Here is an 18,736-nt window from a genome sequence, read left to right on the forward strand (position 1 = left end):
CTTGATACAAAGTCTGGCTGCGACCAACAGCTCTATAAGTCACTGTGTTGGTTGGTCCGTTGGTTGGTCCACAAAAAGCGCATTTTGGAAAGTTGCATATCTGGTCGCAGCTATTGCGAATGTGCGCTTGTTTTATGAATCATTTTCTTCATATTTTGCTTAATATCGCATTTACTGCTGTTTATTTTATGCTATGTGTGTTCTGTGAGCGAGCTACTGTAACTTGTCCCAATTTCCCCCCCGGGGATCATTAAAGTCTTTCTGACTCTGATTCTGATTCTGATTTATTCGTCCTTGTTTGATCAACAATGAGGCAACATAAAGGCAAAAAGGTGGTAAAACACGGCACAGGTTGTGCTCTGAAGCAGCACTGGATCGGATGGGAAGATGGGAAGAAGCACAGTGCTTCTCCCCCTGATGTTTATCCAGCAGGATATTGAAAGAGGAATGGCTTCTGTATTATTTGATTTTGCGACTGAGCCGCACGTATTTCCCCTCTTGGCAAAATTGCATTTCCTGTCAGCGTGCATATTTTATAAAAAACTCTTGCCTTTCAATTTGTGTCAGTGTCCCTTTTTCAATTGCACAAAGTCTGTACATTTACAAGAAGCGCTCAGATGGAAAATCATGCTACAGCAGCAGCCATGACATGTTCTATTGTTCTGCACATCTGTTAAAGCAGTGTTGTCATGGATGTCTCATGCAGGCAGACTGTAAAGCAGATATAGCCTCCGGTTCTGTTTTCAATAGGCCTTTGAACCGTGTTTCACTGAGTATCTGAATACATCTGGCTTTCTTGATATCGCCTCTCCGTGTCAAACGGTTTGTCTACACTACAGAAATCTGATTTGAAATTTAGAATGCGAAGGACATGCAGCGATCTATCACTTTGATGCTTGCTGTGTAAACATACATTAGCATAATCCTGTTTACATGCAGAACCCCTGCAAGAATCATGATCTGAGAGGACCTCGGGTTTACACTCGTGTTGTAGAGAGCTGCACTAACAGCAGCATGCTGGTGTCTTGTGTGCAGGGATGTAACCATGATAACCGTGATCAAATTCTTTAGATAACCGTACCATTTCAGATTTTCATTATCATTAAAACCGTGGTACCGTGATTACCGTGCTTTGAAAAACATGGTAAATACTGTCCATCAACCAAAGTTGGCAATAGTCTCCCAGATGCAAACGTGCAGCCTTGGAGAAATTATTTCAGTCAATCAATCCTTTTTGGGTCTGAGTTTTCAATATGAAACTTGGTGAAATAATTATTTCTGTGAGTGTATCAGTACTTTTTGAACATTTTCAGCACATTTGAACAATACCGTGATAATACTGATAACCGTGATAATTTTGGTCACGATAATCGTGATATGAAATTTTCATATTGTTCCATCTCTACGTTGTGTGCAGTGTTGACTGACAGGAGGCAGACCCTGCATGCTGGTGTCTTGTGTGCAGTAGGCATTGGTCGATTTCCGGTTTTACCGGTTCGGTTCGGTGTACGAGCCCAAACCAGTTTGATCACGTGCGAACCGAAAAAAAGGAATTTTACTAAAAAATAAAAAATAGTGCCAATCCATTCTGATTGCACTATTTTTCGTATTAGCCTCTTCTCAAGTTGCACTAGTAGGTAAAAGTCTTATTTTGTTTATTATGTTGATGTTTGAAGAAAAGTTAAGCTGAATAGTTATGAGAAATAAAAACTGTGTTGTTACAGTTAAACGGTTCTGCTTATTTGTATTCAATGTTAGTGCTGGTTGGCATACCAGCTTAGAGGTGCATTATCGCCACCAACTGCAGTCGCATTAGTCTATGGGTCTACACAAAAAAAATGAAAAAATAACCAAAATAAAAATTGTTTGTTGTAAAATTCGATATACCGGTTTGATACGGTTTTTTGGGGAATATCGAACCGGTTTCAACATTTTCAAACCGACCCATGCCTAGTGTGCAGTGTTGACTGAGAGGAGGCAGACCCTGCATGGCTTCAGCGCCAGCAGTCAGAGGAGCTGCTCTTCACATTTTGAGAAGAGTTCAACACTTTTTAGGTCCCAGACCTGAACTGAGTTCAGCAGCTGTCAACCTGTCAACCTCAGCTGTCCAAAGAATCTGGAATATTTTCTACTAACAGCACACAGGCCCCACACACACACACACACACACACACACACACACACACACACACACACACACACACACACACACACACACACACACACACACACACACACAATTCATTCATTTGAATATGAGGGAGAGAGAGAACACACATTTATTTATAACATACACACATCTCATCTCCATCATCTACACTGAAACCACAACACTGTGAGTTGGAGCTCGCTCTATACTGGCTTTGATGTGGCTGCTGGAAACTTTTAGAATAGCCACTGCACCAAGTTCTCCACTCACAGTAGGCTTGAGAGACCAGCATGCAACGCTGCGGCTAAACATAGGGCGTATTATTGGCAGGCCCGCGGGAAGGGGGCGTGCTGCAGGTGATGCAGCACCCTCTGCTGTTTTGTATTGGAATTGCAGTCTCAATATGATTAAAATTTGTTTTATATGTTTTATACTGCGATATTTAGGGGTTATGAGCAAAGCAAAGAGGGTGGAGATGTTATTGTTGATGTTTGGTTTATAATAATAAGATAATAAAATATAATAATAAGCTCAGTGTTTCTGCCTGTGTTGCTGTCTGTTGTAGTGTAAAATGAACTAAAGGGAGAGAAGGTGGTGACATGAAATTGAGTGAGAAAAGGAGAAAATACTATACACAACAGTATAGAGACAGTCCGCATGTGTGGGAACGCCCACAAAATGTTAAACGGCTGGCGCACGAGTGGGGTAAAACCGCCGATATATCTCATGGGCTGACTCACCAAAAGACGGTGCTGCGGCTCTAAACTACATGTTTGGGGGTTCTAGAGCAGAACACAAGACGTCTGCTCAGATGTGCGTTTACTGCGGTGGTTAAATCCCCGATCGTGTCTGCCTGGGCTGGGCTATCAGCTAAATTCTAACTTTGCTGAATGGACAGAACGGGGGAATTTACCCCACCCTGACCCCGCCCCCAGGCTAACCCAGCATCTATTGTGGGCGTTCCTAGAGCCTGTATGGGCGTTCCCAGACATGCGGATTGTCTCTATAATCCGAATGTTAATTTCAAATGAGATATTCCTCTAGTCTAAATATGGCTAAAAAACATCAAAATGTCCAAATAACGTTTTCTTTTTTTTTATCGGTGGCCGCCAAAAGTCTTCCTTGCAGCACCCCCTGCTTAAAATGACTTCCAGCGGCCCTGCGTATTGGGTATAGCCCGTATTGGAGGCAGCATGTCAGATCGCCTCTACCATGTTAGTGGACGGGAAAATGAACCAAACTAAACAATCAAAGTACACGTCAGATAATTTCTTTCCAAAGGTGGTTTGTATCGTTTTAGATCGTTCTTATCATGCTAATAATGACTGTCCAAGTGTTCAGATCTGTTTGTTTTTAAGTCGTTATTTGGTGATATAAGAAGGGATGATTGACAGCTGTGGCAGCCAGTCTCAAGCAGTAACTGGCTGGTCCCCTCATGCTGCGTTCAGGTGCTCCTTGGATATATCGTATTTTACCCATATAGTGGTTGATAGGGCCAGAAGCTGCTTGATGTGTGCAGACGTTGCTAAAAGTGTCCCCAATGTCCCTGAGGAAACACAATCAGTATCTTCTTTGACAACACAAAGGAAAAACTCATCTTCATGAACTTGTGTCTAACTGACAACTTGGTATTATCTAACTGACAACTTGGTCCTGTTCTCATTATGCTGTAGTGTTACTAATGTGTTATTCTGCTGACTGGGCGGCCACGGAGGCGTTCCACGTTATGTTGCCTCATTTGTCATTATGTCATGCGCTGAGGAGCATCTAATGACACCTAATGTCCCTCCCTTCCTTGCTTCCTCCCTTCCTTGCTTCCTCCATCCTTCCTTGAAGGAAGTTCCTCCCTTTCAAAGAACCAGCAGCGGAGTCTAATAATGGCGTGGTGCTGACGCCGTGGCCACTAGGGGCCGATGGCATCATCACCGATGACATCACAATTGCTCGAGTGACACTCTTGACATTGTGAGATCATCAGCGGCGCACAATTGCTAAACTGAGCATGCTCAGCCAGAATGATGTGATCAGTGACTATGAGTGAGTGATGTGTCATCAGTGAGTGACACAATTGATCAAGTTGCTTGCTGACATCACTGATGATGTCACAGAGAACTGATGATGTCAACTGAGCATGCTTGACCCGATCACACACACATACCGCCCAAGTTGTTCAAGCGACACACCACTCCTTGACATTGTGACATCATCGAAATTCGGCACTGCACTCTGTCGGAAATGCAACAAGAATATATGGTAGTGCTGCATTAGGCTATATATTTGCGAGATAACTTTTGTGGGAAGAAATACATTGAAAACAGGTCACTATTATGACAAAATAAGGTTATTTGTCACCAAATACAGTGGTGAACAGTGTGGCCAATTTGATTCTAAAAAATAAAAAAAACTTTTATTATGTGTTTATTTGTTTTCACACTTGCTTTGGCAATGTAAACGTATGTTTCCCAGTAAAGCTTCTTTGAATTGAAAGAGAGACACACCCCCTGTGCTGTGTGCAGGTGAGAGACACACAACTGCGCTGTGTGTGTGTGTGTGTGTGTGTGTCTCTCTCTCACCTGCACTGTGTACAGGTGAGAAAGACACCCCCCGCGCTGTGTGCAGGTGAGAGAGAGACACATCCCCTGTGCTGTGTGCAGGTGAGAGAGACACACCCCCCTACGCTGTGTGCAGGTGAGAGAGAGACACATCCCCTGCGCTGTGTGCAGGTGAGAGAGACACACCCCCCTACGCTGTGTGCAGGTGAGAGAGAGACACCCCCCCTGCACTGTGTGCAGGTGAGAGAGAGACACACCCCCCTGTGCTGTGTGCAGGTGAGAGAGAGACACACCCCCCTACGCTGTGTGCAGGTGAGAGAGAGACACACCCCCCTACGCTGTGTGCAGGTGAGAGAGACACCCCCCCATGTGCTGTGTGCAGGTGAGAGAGACACCCCCCCATGTGCTGTGTGCAGGTGAGAGAGACACCCCCCCATGTGATGTGTGCAGGTGAGAGAGAGACACACCCCCCTGCTCTGTGTGCAGGTGAGAGAGACATGTGCACATGACATGTGCACCTATGTGCAGTGAATATGCCACTGTCTCTGACTTGTCTTATCACTCTACTGCCTTATTGCTTGTTGTGTCTCTTGTTGTTTTTGCACTCATATGCCCTGTTATATTTGTACTATGTTGTAAACGGAGTCCACAGCACAAGAATTTCACACGTGATACTTGTACCATGGAGTGACAATAAGAATCTTGAATCTTGAGACACACCCCCCTGTGCTGTGTGCAGGTGAGAGAGACACACCCCCCACGCTGTGTGCAGGTGAGAGAGACACACCCCCCTGCGCTGTGTGCAGGTGAGAGAGAGACACACCCCCCTGTGCTGTGTGCAGGTGAGAGAGAGACATGTGTGTGTGACACAGAGAGAGCTAGGAGAAATATGCACACATTGAAAACCAACTAGTGTGCAGTGCCGTTGACTCACTGTGTTGGACGTTCACTCCAGAAATCCTTGCAGATCTACTCTACTTCTGGGAAGTTCTCGTGTCGCCCACAGAACCCACATGCTGTACAGTGTACTCCTCCACAGACATACTCATACCTCATCCACAATCAACCACTGACTCTCTCTTCTCCCTCTCTTCCTCCTCTCCCTTCTCGCTCTCCCTCTTCTCCTCCTAGTTCTCTCTCTCCCCCTTCTCGTTCTACCCTCCTCCCTCTCCGCTCTCCTCTCTCTCTCCACCATTCTCACTCTCCCTCTTCTCTCTCTACCCTCCTCTCTCTCCGCTCTCCTCTCTCTCTCCACTATCCTGTCTCTCCGCTTGTCGAGGTTTCTGGGGAAAGCGGGGCTCAGCTGGGTGTGACGGGGAGACGGCAACGCCTCTCTGTGTCGGGGAGACGGGAACACCTCTCTGTGTCTGCGCGCCATCTTGTGCAGTGGCCCCTCTGTCACAGTGGAGACGCAGAGAGGCGCTGGCTTCCTTTTCACCCGCGCTCCACGCCTCACGTTCCAATCGTCCATCGCAAGGGAAACTGGCTTCTTCATGGGCTTCTTAGTGCTGCTGGGGTCTTCAGAGCCATGGCTCTTCTTCATGGGCTCCTTAGTGCTGCTGGGGTCTTCAGAGCCATGGCTCTTCTTCACGGGCTCCTTAGTGCAGCTGGGGGCTTCAGAGCCATGGCTCTTCATGGGATTCTTAGTGACGCGGGCTTCAGAGCCATGGCTCTTCTTCATGGGCTCCTTAGTGCTGGGGGCTTCAGAGCCATGGCTCTTCTTCATGGGATTCTTAGTGCTGCGGGCTTCAGAGCCATGGCTCTTCTTCATGGGCTCCTTAGTGCTGGGGGCTTCAGAGCCATGGCTCTTCTTCACAGGATTCTTAGTGCTGGGGGCTTCAGAGCCATGGCTCTTCTTCACGGGATTCTTAGTGCTGGGGTCTTCAGAGCCATGGCTCTTCACGTTTTCAGGCGCCAGTTGAACCCGAGTCCGTTCTGCCTCCTCCCTGTGGACTTCCTCCGGGGTCTTCACTCTGAACATGTGGTTGTGCAGGGCCGTGGCTGCAGGGAGGAGAGGGGCAGGCGCAGGAGATGTTGGTTCCTCCGTCGCTTGGTCCTCTTTCTTGGTTGGACCTTCAGTGGGCGCGAGCCACACATTCTTCTCCCTCTGTCTGCACTCTGCCTCTGTGGAGGCACTGAAGCTTGCTGCCTTCCTTCTCACCGCGGCTGCAAGCTTGGGATTGAGATGGTCCGCTGTGAGGGGAACTGCTTCCTTCATGCAGAGCTTCTTAGCACTACATGCTTCAGTTCCACGGCTTCTCCTGTGTTCAGTCTCATCCATGTCCAGCAGCTCCTGCAGCAGGTGGTCCCCGGCGCCTGCTCTCCTGTAGTCAATCTCCAGATAGTCGTCCAGAGAAGCGAACTCTTCCATCAGTGCATCCACGTTGGCTGTCTTTTCTTTTTCAGCGGGCTGTCCCTTGTGTAGTCTAAGATGTAAATTCCTGATGACATCATCAGTTATGTCATAACAATAACTGGTGATGCCATCAGTGATGCCATAAATCACTGATGATGATGTCACCGTTTAGTCACTGGTGTCACAATGTCTACGTTTACATGCACACAATATTCAGTTTTTTGTCCATATTTGGAAAATGACAATATAATAACTAAATGAATAATCCACTAATATCCCCGTTTACATGCAGCCGTAGCTCGCCCTCCCCAACACGTGAGGGAGGGCGGGGAGAGAGAGAGAGAGAGAGAGAGAGAGAGAGAGACAGAGCAGCACTATTCTTATTCTTACCAGCATCACTTGGCCCATTTCAGGAGCTTGCTGCTGAAAAGTTTGGCGTTGCACATCCAAGTCTTTCAGAAAAAGTTATTACCTCGCAGGCTCGCAAGCATGTGGACTTCCGTGGGCACTACTCTCTCTTTAAATATCTCTCTCTTTAATTCGGTGTTTCTCATCTCCTCCCGATCAGAAATGTCTGCTTTTCTTTTCGCGTGCCAGAGATGATGGATTATTATGATTATATCGCCTCTTCTAGTGCTTTCTAGCACACATCAGTTGACCACAAACAGGCAACATGCGTCGCAAACTGCGGTAAAAACCCTGATTGAGATGCATATTCCGAATGCGCTGCATACATGATCAAAGAATCCTCCTAAAACCTGAATAATAGTGGAATAACCCAGCAGGGATTCCACTAGACATTTTCCCAGACGGCCAGTGCAGCCGGGAACATTCAAAAAATTCCGGCCCTATCAAATATTTACCGGCCACTATGTTTCCTAAATAAACGTTTTGAATCAATTTATTTCTCTATAGTCTATTCTTTATAGCCTCTATAGTCGTAGTCAATCATATTTATTCCAGTGTTGTCATTAAGAGGCCGATTTCACAGCAAGAATATTTAGTTGGTCGACACGTCGTTCTCGGTAAAGGACGCTTTCGTTATTGAAGCAGACAACATGCATGCATGCTCCTACTGTAGCCTATCTATCTGCATTTGCAGACACTCATGAACCCATATCTTCTGGACATTGCCTTGATGAAATAACAACGTAGCGTTAGCTAAAAGTAAGTGCGACAGCGCACAACTTGAATCCCCAGCAATAGGCTACGTAGGCACCTTAATCTCTCCCACTCACCTGGCACCTGCGCGGCAGCTCTCCTGCACTGGTTCTCGGCTCCCATGTGGCTTTATTTGTGGTAAGCATTTTGATTCATCTCCTCATCATACGAACCAAGCGCGAGCCATTGATTGATTGATTGATTGATTGATTCGCCTGAGTAGGTAAAAATGCTTTTTACCTCCGCTAAATTGACAGCCTACGTCGGGTCGCTTTCGCTTTTGACGGCGGCAGGCACGCTTCTGTTTCTTTCCTGCCGTCTTGCTGGCCTGAAGTAGGCTACTTGTTGTTGCATGATCTCGATAAAAAAAAGGACTGGCCTAGCAAGGGATGTCTGTTATGACATTTCGGTGTCCTCCTGTGTGTTTCCTCACAGTCTGCTATATTTTTCTTTTTCACCAACACTCAACATACAGGGGGCGGAAAAAACGTCCACGGGAAGTGAAAAAACGCAACGAAAAGAAGACGGAAAAGATCATTGAGGACATTCAGCTTGAAGAACAAGAGAGGAGCCAAGCAGCAGAAGTTCATGAAGCATGTGAGTCAGCAGGTCAAATATGGAGGACAGGAGAGCCAGAGCGGCTGAGGCAAACAAAGGCGATAAGAAGTCCGACAAGAAGAAAAAGTTGGACGAACTCAATGAGCTGTTCAATCCTGTAGTCGCTGCTCAGAAAGTCAGCAGAGGTGCGCAGCCCTAAGTCAGTGCTTCAAGCAGGGCCAGTGTACCAACTGCAAGTTCAGCCATGACCTGTCTCTGAAGAGGACATGTGAGAAGAAAAGTGTCTATGTGGACAAGAGGGGGGTGACGACTGCATGTCCCGGCACGCCCTGCCAGCCAGCTTCGTGCTGAAGAAAGAGAAGAAGAAGGAGAAAGAGGACAACGTCTCATTGGAGGAGCTGATAAGAGACTGAGAATGAGCGTTCAGCGCGGGGCACCACCAATGTGACCCGTATCACCCTGGAAACGTTCCTGGTTTGGAAGACGAGGACGAGCCAGGTGAAGGTGGAGAAAGCAGTGGAGAAGAAAGCTGACTTTTAAGGCTGGAAGATCGCTAGGGGTGAGTGGTCGTCAAGTGTTTGAGTTCCATCCAGAGCTGGTTGACGATGACGACGCTGAGGCCGACGACACTCGACATGCCAAAGAAGACGACGATGAAGATGAGGAACAACAGATCGATACTACAGTGTACCAGGACATAGACGTATCATGTTTAGTTCCAAAAGAGGTGGACACCTCGGGCATCACTGTAGCATCTGTGGACCGTTTCACCTCCAGGAATAAGAGCCGGCCGACCACAATAGATGACGAGGATCAGCCGAACGGGGCTTGTGGCGGTGAGGCCTGTCAGGAGCAGAGGGAGGACAGCGGAGGAGAGGATGAGGAGAAGGAGGTGCTGGTAGATGAGAGCCTGTTCACAGGAGAAGACCTGGAGGAACAAACAGCCCGATGAACCAAAAACAAAAACACAGCCCCGAATCTAGTTCCCCCCCCGACGTCGGTCACATTGCTGCTCTTTGGCCAGACGGGCTTCACTAGATAAATCTTTTTTCTTTTTCTGTGTGGACTTTTTCTTTTTTTATATGCAATAAAGACACAAGAACAAAAAAACTAAAACAAAGACGAAAAGGAAAGGAAAAGGAAAAGCATACACATGTCAACATTACAACATCATAGTGAGGTGCTACTAGGGCTGTGCGATTTTGCCTAAAACTAAAATTGACGATTTTTTCTCTCAAAACTCGATTTTCGATTTCGATTTCGATTTATTATACTATTATACTTCTCTAAACATTTGTTGCCCTACAGAGCTCTTTTCCCCCCTTTTTTTCCCTAATTGACAATTTACGCTTTTACTCTGAAGGCAGAACACCCCAACTTCCTGTTTTAGCTTGCCGCTGCTATGGTTAACTTCCTGGCTGTTGCTTGCTAACTTGACACTGGTGGATTTGCGTGTTCCTCCGTGACATAATTATATTAGCAGTGTCTAAGCGACCACCCGTGCTCGGAGTTATATCTGTACTAGAATAACACAAAGTCACAACAGGAATGCGTGGAACTGCGATAGCAGTTAGGGGGAAATTCAGACACACAGGGACAGGTGAGTCAGCTGAGGCTGCTACGTTACAGCCATGAACACAGCCAATCTATCAGTACTCAGTGGCCTCACGTGTTGTTTTGTTATTATGTGAACTGTAAAGGCAACGTTTCATCGTCCGGTGATAACGTCTGTGTTCGTGTGCGACTGTGCGCGCGTGAGTGTGTTGTGGCAATCTTATCTGGTAGGCTACAGCCCACAGTGCAACAAGCTGCGCTCAGTGCTCACTCTGTGCTTTTTGGTGTTTGGTGTTGAAATAAGTCCATTGCGCTGCTGTCTTTAGTAGCCAGTATCACAGCCTCTAGAGAGACTTTACAGCGGGGAGAATGGACAAGTAGCAGCATGCGTACATGAGAGAGAGCCGCCCGCGTAACGTAATTACCCTAGTTGAAGTGAAAATCGATTTTACGATTTTCATTTTTTTAACATCGTCCTAACTAATTAATTCGATTACGATTCAAAATCGATTAATCGCACAGCCCTAGGTGCTACCAGTCGCATAAGGTGCTTATGTGCTTCTAACAGATGATATATATAATCCAGTGTAAGGAGGAGTCAATGAGAGATCAGTTGGGTGAGTTACCCGTTGCCCCTAACCTCGTCCATAAATGGGTCCCAGATGGTAGAAAACTTCCTAAGTGAATTGGTCCTCAGGAACCTGAGTCTCTCCATACATATAACTGAAACCATGTCCGACAGCCATAGCTGAAAAGAAGGTGGGGAGGGGGACTTCCACTCCCTCAGGATGAGTCTCTTGGCGACGGTCGTCCCCTGCGTCAGAGACTGCTGCACAGCAGTAGGAAGGAGCAGAGAAGATTCAGAGCAGCCGAAGATGGCAAGTTCCGCCTCCGGCTGAAGGGTTGTTCTATTCACCTTATGTTCAGACCTTACAGTGGGCCAAATTCTTCCGGGTCCGTCTAACACTTCCGGCGGTCACGGCGCCAAATACGAAAGAACGTCATGAAGAAGAGAGTGGTTTTTGTAGCGGACAGCGCAGGGTGTAAAACAAAGAACGTAGCCTACTACTTTGAGCTCGGTACACAGCAAGCAAGCGGAGTATCTACTGTTAGCCAGGTCGGATAACGTTATCGTCGACAATGACGAGCACTTTCTTGTAAAACATACCTGGACTCCAACAAAGAAAGCTTCAGAAGGTTTTCTGTCCTCCGAGCGCAGCTCGGTCCACTTACGTCTATAAGACCCACAGGCGTTAACGTAATTCCCTGGAATGCGAGAATTAACGAGCCAGTTACATGGCGTTGCATTCTTAGACATTGCCGTTTGCTTTTATTTGGTATGTTACATACAATTGGCTAAACTATTAGTTAATTCAGAGTTAGATGATATTGGAGCAGCCAGCCATTTTTTTTTCTTTTCTTTTTTGCCGGAAGTCGTCGAACGACCACACAACCAGGTCAAATGGGCGTGGCTACATAAGGTGAATAGGCCTTGGAGTACCAATCAAATATTTTGGACCAAAATATAGATAATAAAGGGCAAAACCAAAAGGCATGGGACAATGTACCCTCTGACACCTGACACCCTCTATCACAAAGTGGTGAGACCGAGGGGTAGAGCTTGTGCAACTTACACTTCAAATAATGAAGACGGTGACTGACTTTAAATTGGATCAGCTGGTGTCTGCTGTTGATTGAGCAGAGTTGGACCTGTCCCATTCTGTGTGGACTTTTTACTGGACTCGGTGTTGTTGGTTGGTTGCTGACGTTCATTGACTGCATTAGCTAGCGAACGTAGCATTAGCCTGTGTTGTTAGCCTTCTTCTTCGTTGGTGTTTACTGGCTGAAGCGCTGCTGCTGAGAGGCTGAGAGGCACAATGCTGGATTCATATCATTGGAATGGCTGAACGCAAGGAGACGCGGCTGGGCTCATTTTTTAAGTTACGTAACGGAGCATCACTGGTAATAAGTAAGACTTTGTCAACATTTATTTCTTCCCAAAACTTTCGGAATGGACCTCTAAGTTGATCTCTCTCTTTATATATTTTTTATTTTGTTCTATGATTATTTTATACACAGTTTTTTACTTATACTTTTATGGGATTTTCTGAAAAAAGATATTTGCAATGTCAATGGGAGTAAACTGGTCAAATAAAGGGTCAATTGTTCCATGGAAAATAGGTTGAATCTATACAGTGATTTGAGGCTACTAAGACAAGTGTATTTAAAATCAAATAAAAAACTCTTGCCTGGAGCAGCTTGAAATGAAGTAAAAAGTAGAAGGGTATAGAGCAGTGAAAACGGAGCCATGCTCAGACAGCAGTGAAAACGGAGCCATGCTCAGACAGCAGTGAAAACGGAGCCATGCTCAGACAGCAGTGAAAACGGAGCCATGCTCAGACAGCAGTGAAAACGGAGCCATGCTCAGACAGCATGTCATTGAGAAGATGTTTCCCCGGTTGATCTGTTAGTGGCCGGTCCCTCGGGCCTCCTCCTCGGTCCCTCTGACACTATCTGCTCTGCTGCAGTCAGACAAGCTGCACTACATGACTACAAATCAACCAGGAGACACTCTTCTCCCCCGGATAACATCGCCCAGACGCCCCGCGCTCTGCCTGCCTCCCCGGCTGCTATTCAGCACTCTCCTCTTTTCACTTCCAAATCACAGAGGAGAGCAGACCCAGTGTGTGTGTGTGTGTGTGTGTGTGTGTGTGTGTGTGTGTGTGTGTGTGTGTGTGTGTGTCTGTGTGTGTGTGTGTGTGTGTGTGTGTGTGTGTGTGTCTGTGTGTGTGTGTGTGTGTGTGTGTGTGTGTGTGTGTGTGTGTGTGTGTGTGTGTGTGTGTGTGTGTGTGTGTGTGTGTCTGTGTGTGTGTCTGTGTGTGTGTGTGTGTGTGTGTGTCTGTGTGTGTGTGTGTGTGTGTGTGTGTGTGTGTCTGTGTGTGTGTGTGTGTGTGTGTGTGTGTGTGTCTGTGTGTGTGTGTGTGTGTGTGTGTGTGTGTCTGTGTGTCTGTGTGTGTGTGTGTGTGTGTGTGTCTGTGTGTGTGTGTGTGTGTGTGTGTGTGTGTGTGTGTGTCTGTGTGTGTGTGTGTGTGTGTGTGTGTGTGTGTGTGTGTGTGTGTGTGTGTGTGTGTGTGTCTGTGTGTGTGTGTGTGTGTGTGTGCGTGTCTGTGTGTGTGTGTGTGTGTGTGTGTGTGTGTGTGTGTGTGTGTGTGTGTGTGTGTGTGTGTGTGTGTGTGTGTCTGTGTGTGTGTGTGTGTGTGTGTGTGTGTGTGTGTGTGTGTGTGTGTGTGTGTGTGTGTGTGTGCGGGAGCAGCTGAATGCCAGTCGCTCGTGATAAACGGCTCAGAATGGTGAGGTTGTGCGTGGGGTCTGGTTACTGGTATAATCACGACACCAGTCCAGAGTGTTTTATTGTATTGATGTGTTGATTGAATTTGGATGGAGGCAGGAGGTATGAAAAGATGGACACTGACGGGATGCTGGCTACTGAAGTGCCCTTGAGCCCTTGAAGGCATTTAAACCCACAGTGGAGTTAAGTAGACGACTAAAGGTTCAAATGGAGAGAGAGGCTTGGAGCTTTGGTGGGGTTTCATTCTGGCCCAAGTGGCAACCTCCGTCTTGGAAAGACGAAGCCAACGCAGAAGTGTCAAAAACTGCAGTTCCCTCGAATGGCTCCTGGGGGCTGGATCCAATCTGAGTCATGCATTGTTGGTGCACGTTCCTGACAGCACTGAACGCTTAGCATGTCTTTAGCACTGAGACAGCCAGGAGATACTAAGACGTGAAGGATATTTCAACATTTATAGAAGAAGAAGAAACAGCGGGGAAGACCTCGAGGGCAAACCAACGAGGCGCGGGAGGAACAAGTGATGAGGAGGAGGAGGATGATGAGGCACGGTAGGAGTGAGCACTGCCAGTTCAGCGGGCGTGGCGAGGGATGGTAGGAAGGAGCGCCCTCTGTTTCTAGTTTCTATAGAGAGCCAAAGTGAAACGTCACTTCCTGCTTTCGCCCTGTAGCAGCGCTGCGGAAAATATGAATGGCGGTGGACGGAGAATAAGGTGACTTTTTTGATCCCGTTTGAATTGTGCCACGGGGCGCCGACGCTAATTGTGTCAATTTAAAACGTAACTTTGCATGTCAAGAAAGTCACAGTTTGTCATCAAACTGAAACGTATCGGTTAGTTTCGTATAAAAACGACATAGCTCGTGGAAGCTCGTGGCATGTCGCCGGTCTTCAGCTTTGCCGGTAGAGAAAGTGACGTCATTAACTCATTCATGGCCAGTTTAGGACTGCCAATATTTAGCACAGGCCAAAGATTTTCATAATTGTTGGTCATCTTTCAAGACCCACAGTAAATTATCTATTAGCACCAGAGTGATTTGCAATACCTCAAAATGAAGATGTACGTCTCTGGGTTCACCAGGGGAAAAAAAGTGAGCTTTTAGCATGTTCTGTACTCTACTTATATCCATTTATATACACCCTGTTTTCCCCCAAAATGTCTCTCTGAGATGACAAACAGGAGAAAAGGCAATTTCTGTAAAATACACATTCTCAAGCAGAACTCGCTCTCAATTCTTTTATTTTGAACTGTATTGACATCAGACATGTAAATACTATTCGTTATGACACAAATGAAAAAAAAAATATATATATATATATATATATACACATGAAGTGCTTTTTTTTTTACATTCAACAATACAGCAGTGTGAGTGAGTGTGCAGACAGACACACAGACAGACAGACAGACAGACAGACACACCGACAGACAGACAGACAGACAGACAGACACACACACACACACACACACACACACACACACACACACACGATCCCCCTTCATTGCGTGATTTCTAACCCCACATAGGATAAGCAATAACCACGCCCTGTGGCGCCAGGATTGGCCAGGAGCAACACTGGAGGGCACGCAGCCCAGCGATTTCATGAACCAACTGAATAGCTCTTGAGAATGGACAGCGGGCTGCTGTGACTGCCGCTTCTGGCTTGTTAGCTGTTCGTGTGTTTATTTTGTTTTGTTCTGGTCCACCCGTCCTCGTCCATGTCTCCCTGTATCCTCCCTGCTATTTGATTGTTCCCGTTTTCCCCTCGGCTATTCAACACGTCCTCACCGCCCTCTGATCGATCATTTCCTCATTCCTCCGATGATCAAACGCATCTCTGGATTACTTTCTCCCGTTTTCTCCCGGCTGGCACACAGGAAAGCGACCAGCTCCTGCAGCGCGCCGAGTATCGTTTCAATGGCGTTTCTCCTGTCTGCACAAGGAAGCGTTTTTTTATCCGTTTTCTGCTTTTCCTCCTGCTCAATTTCAAAACAACAGCTGCGGTATGTGTTTGTTCACGTGTTGTCTTAGATGCTAGGGACCTGATACTATGTCACAGGCTGAGGAAGTGTTTGAACTACGCCCTGCAGTAATAAAAACAAAAACACGTCAAACACGTCATTGGCGGGGAGGGCTATTTCTGATAACACGTCAAAGACGTCTTTGGCGGTGAATGAGTTAATAGGCGACAGTGTATGTAGTCTTTCTGATTTATAACTTCTATTGCAACAGTTTGGCGACAAACTGCGACTTTCTTGACATGCAAAGTTACATTTTAAATTGACAAATTTAACGTTGGCACCCCGTGGCACAATTCAAACGGGATCAGCAAAGAAACGTTATTCTCCGTTCACTGCCATTCCTACTTTTTCTCTTTCCTACTTTGCCTCTCTATAATCGCAGAGCAACAACCAGAGTTTCCTACAAGCACGTCTTCAGCTGGGAGGCTGAAGGTGGTGGAAGCAGCTTGGTTGGTTCCTGGGGCGAGTGGGGGGTGTGGTGACCCTGTCGCCCACCCGCCCTCTCTGCAGACCCTCCCTGTCAAACACATGTAAAGACGCGTCCATCTCATCTCCAGCTGACGCTCAGCACTTTGCACATGGACATGTTTATTCATGACGCGCCGCTCGCTGTTCACATCAAGAGGGCGCTGTAGGGAGAGTGACAGGCTGCTGTGAATCTCCACACTGACAACCTGTCAGAGGCAGACAGACGCACAGGGAAGCCTGCATTCAACTGCTGGACAGTGTGATATGAAATGAGCTCTCAGGGCATTATGGTACATAAATAGCTTCATGCAGGTGATGCATGGCTGCACACGTTTCACACAAATAAACGTGCTGTTCTCCATCGCTGATTCAGGCCAGAATTTTTTTTTTTTTTTTTTTTTTTATTTTTTTTTTATGCTCTCCCCAAAATGTCAATAAACCTGTATGGTATATTATTACAATACAACAATACTGGTGTTGACAGTAACAGAAGATGCCAAATCATTCAAAACGATTTTGTGCCAGCGTGCAGCGCTGTTCCAAAACGTGTCAACGTGTGTCGTCGTCGCCTGGGAAACGCACATCCCATAATACAACTGTTCGCATCGCATCCCATAATAGTATGATGATACTTGGGATGCCATTGCCAACATAGATGCGAACAGGTTAGCTAAAGGTTTAGCGTCGCCGGCGAGGGACGCCACCGTTACGGTCGGGGTACGTTTCAAACTCCCTCCAGGCCTGAAAAATGTTCTAGGGGAAACACTGCTAATGTCACATCCTGTGTGGACAAACATGGGGGACCCTGGGACTCCACCGCCTGTGGCAATGCGTGCTATCGCTAGCTAGCGTGAGTGCTCTTCTTGCTTTGTCAAACCAGGGCAGACAATGTGGAGGAGACGGACAGAGAGAGAGAGAGAGAGAGAGACAGAGAGAGAGAGAGAGAGAGACAGAGAGAGAGAGAGGGAAACAGAGAGAGAGAGAGAGAGAGAGAGAGACGGAGAGAGAGAGAGAGAGAGAGAGAGAGAGAGAGGGGGAGAGAGAGAGAGAGAGAGAGAGAGACAGAGACAGAGAGAGAGAGAGAGAGACAGAGACAGAGAGAGAGAGACAGAGAGAGAGAGGGAGAGAGGGAGAGAGAGAGAGAGAGAGAGAGAGAGAGAGAGAGGGGAGAGAGAGAGGGAGAGAGAGGGAGAGAGAGGGAGAGAGAGAGAGAGACAGAGAGAGAGAGAGAGAGAGAGACAGAGAGAGAGAGAGAGAGAGAGAGAGAGAGAGAGAGAGAGAGAGAGAGAGACGAGAGACAGACGGAGAGAGAGAGAGGGGGACGTGACTCACAGGAGCGCTGGGGTTTCCACCTCCTGCCTGTATGTTGCTCCTATGTTGAACATGAGGCTCTGTGAAAAGAGCTGTGCCTCTTGCAGCGCTAATGGGGGCTAAGGTTAGACTTCCTGAATAAGTTATATGGGGGGAAAGTAAACACCAGGGAGTGTCTTCTAAGCCTGCTGCATAATTCAGTCCAAAAAAGGAGAGAGAGAGAGAGACTGTTCAGGTGAGAGAGAGAGAGAGAGAGAGAGGGAGAGAGAGAGAGAGAGAGAGAGACTGTTCAGTTCAGTGCAGCAGCTGCTGTCAGCTTGTGCATATCTTTTTTACTCTGTTCACTTTGGCAGTTGGGGGGGAATGCAGTCTTCTCCAACAAAGGCACAGTTAGATTGTAAATTTCAATCTCCTATAGAGGGGGGGCAGTTGAGGATAAGATATAAAAGATCTGTGTGTGTGTGTGTGTGTGTGTGTGTGTGTGTGTGTGTGTGTGTGTGTGTGTGTGTGTGTGTGTGTGTGTGTGTGTGTGTGTGTGTGTGTGTGTGTGTGTGTGTGTGTGTGTGTGTGTGTGTGTGTGTGTGTGTGTGTGAGCTCCGAGGAGGAGGACGGCCTGCTCTCTGAGTCTGATATCGCTACAGAGGGATTTCCAATGTCACAGCCAAGTCTGGGAAGGGGGGCACATGCCCAAACTGGCACATCACACATGTACACACATGTACACGCACGCACACACACACACATGCATGCACATACACATGCACATGCACATGCCACGCACACACGCACATGCACTATGCACGCACATGCACACATACACACGCACATTGCACACACACAGACGCACGCACATGCACATGCACATGCATATACACATGCACACACATGCACATACACACACATGCACACACACACACGCACGCACATACACATGCACGCACATGCACACACACGCACGCACGCACATGCACAGGACACACGCACGCACGCACATACACATGCACGCACATGCACACACACACGCACACACACACACACACTTCATGCACATACACACACAGCAAATGTTGCTAAGACGTGGGAATGACTTAGCTGTGAGGCTATTTGAATTTAGAGTGCGTCTAATTTGTACATCACCAAAAATACCAACCAGCGCGTTCACAGCCAGGAAGGGCACTTTTACTGTGCGCACGCGCACGCGCACACACATACACACACACACACACGCGCCCGTGCGCACACACATGACAGAACGTCTAA

General features: G+C 47.1%; 1 pseudogene across 1 annotated transcript; it reads left to right on the forward strand.

The window, feature by feature from the left end:
- Positions 1 to 7,243: 7,243 nt before the first annotated feature.
- On the forward strand, positions 7,244 to 9,728 carry LOC310799588 (zinc finger CCCH domain-containing protein 15 pseudogene; annotated as a pseudogene). The gene is made up of 2 exons: positions 7,244 to 7,251; positions 8,694 to 9,728. The product of its transcript is annotated as a zinc finger CCCH domain-containing protein 15 pseudogene (transcript).
- The last annotated feature ends 9,008 nt before the right edge of the window (positions 9,729 to 18,736 follow it).

This window comes from Poromitra crassiceps (genome assembly GCF_964638095.1).
Source record: "Poromitra crassiceps genome assembly, chromosome: 28".
NCBI classification, from domain to species: Eukaryota; Metazoa; Chordata; class Actinopteri; order Beryciformes; family Melamphaidae; genus Poromitra; species Poromitra crassiceps.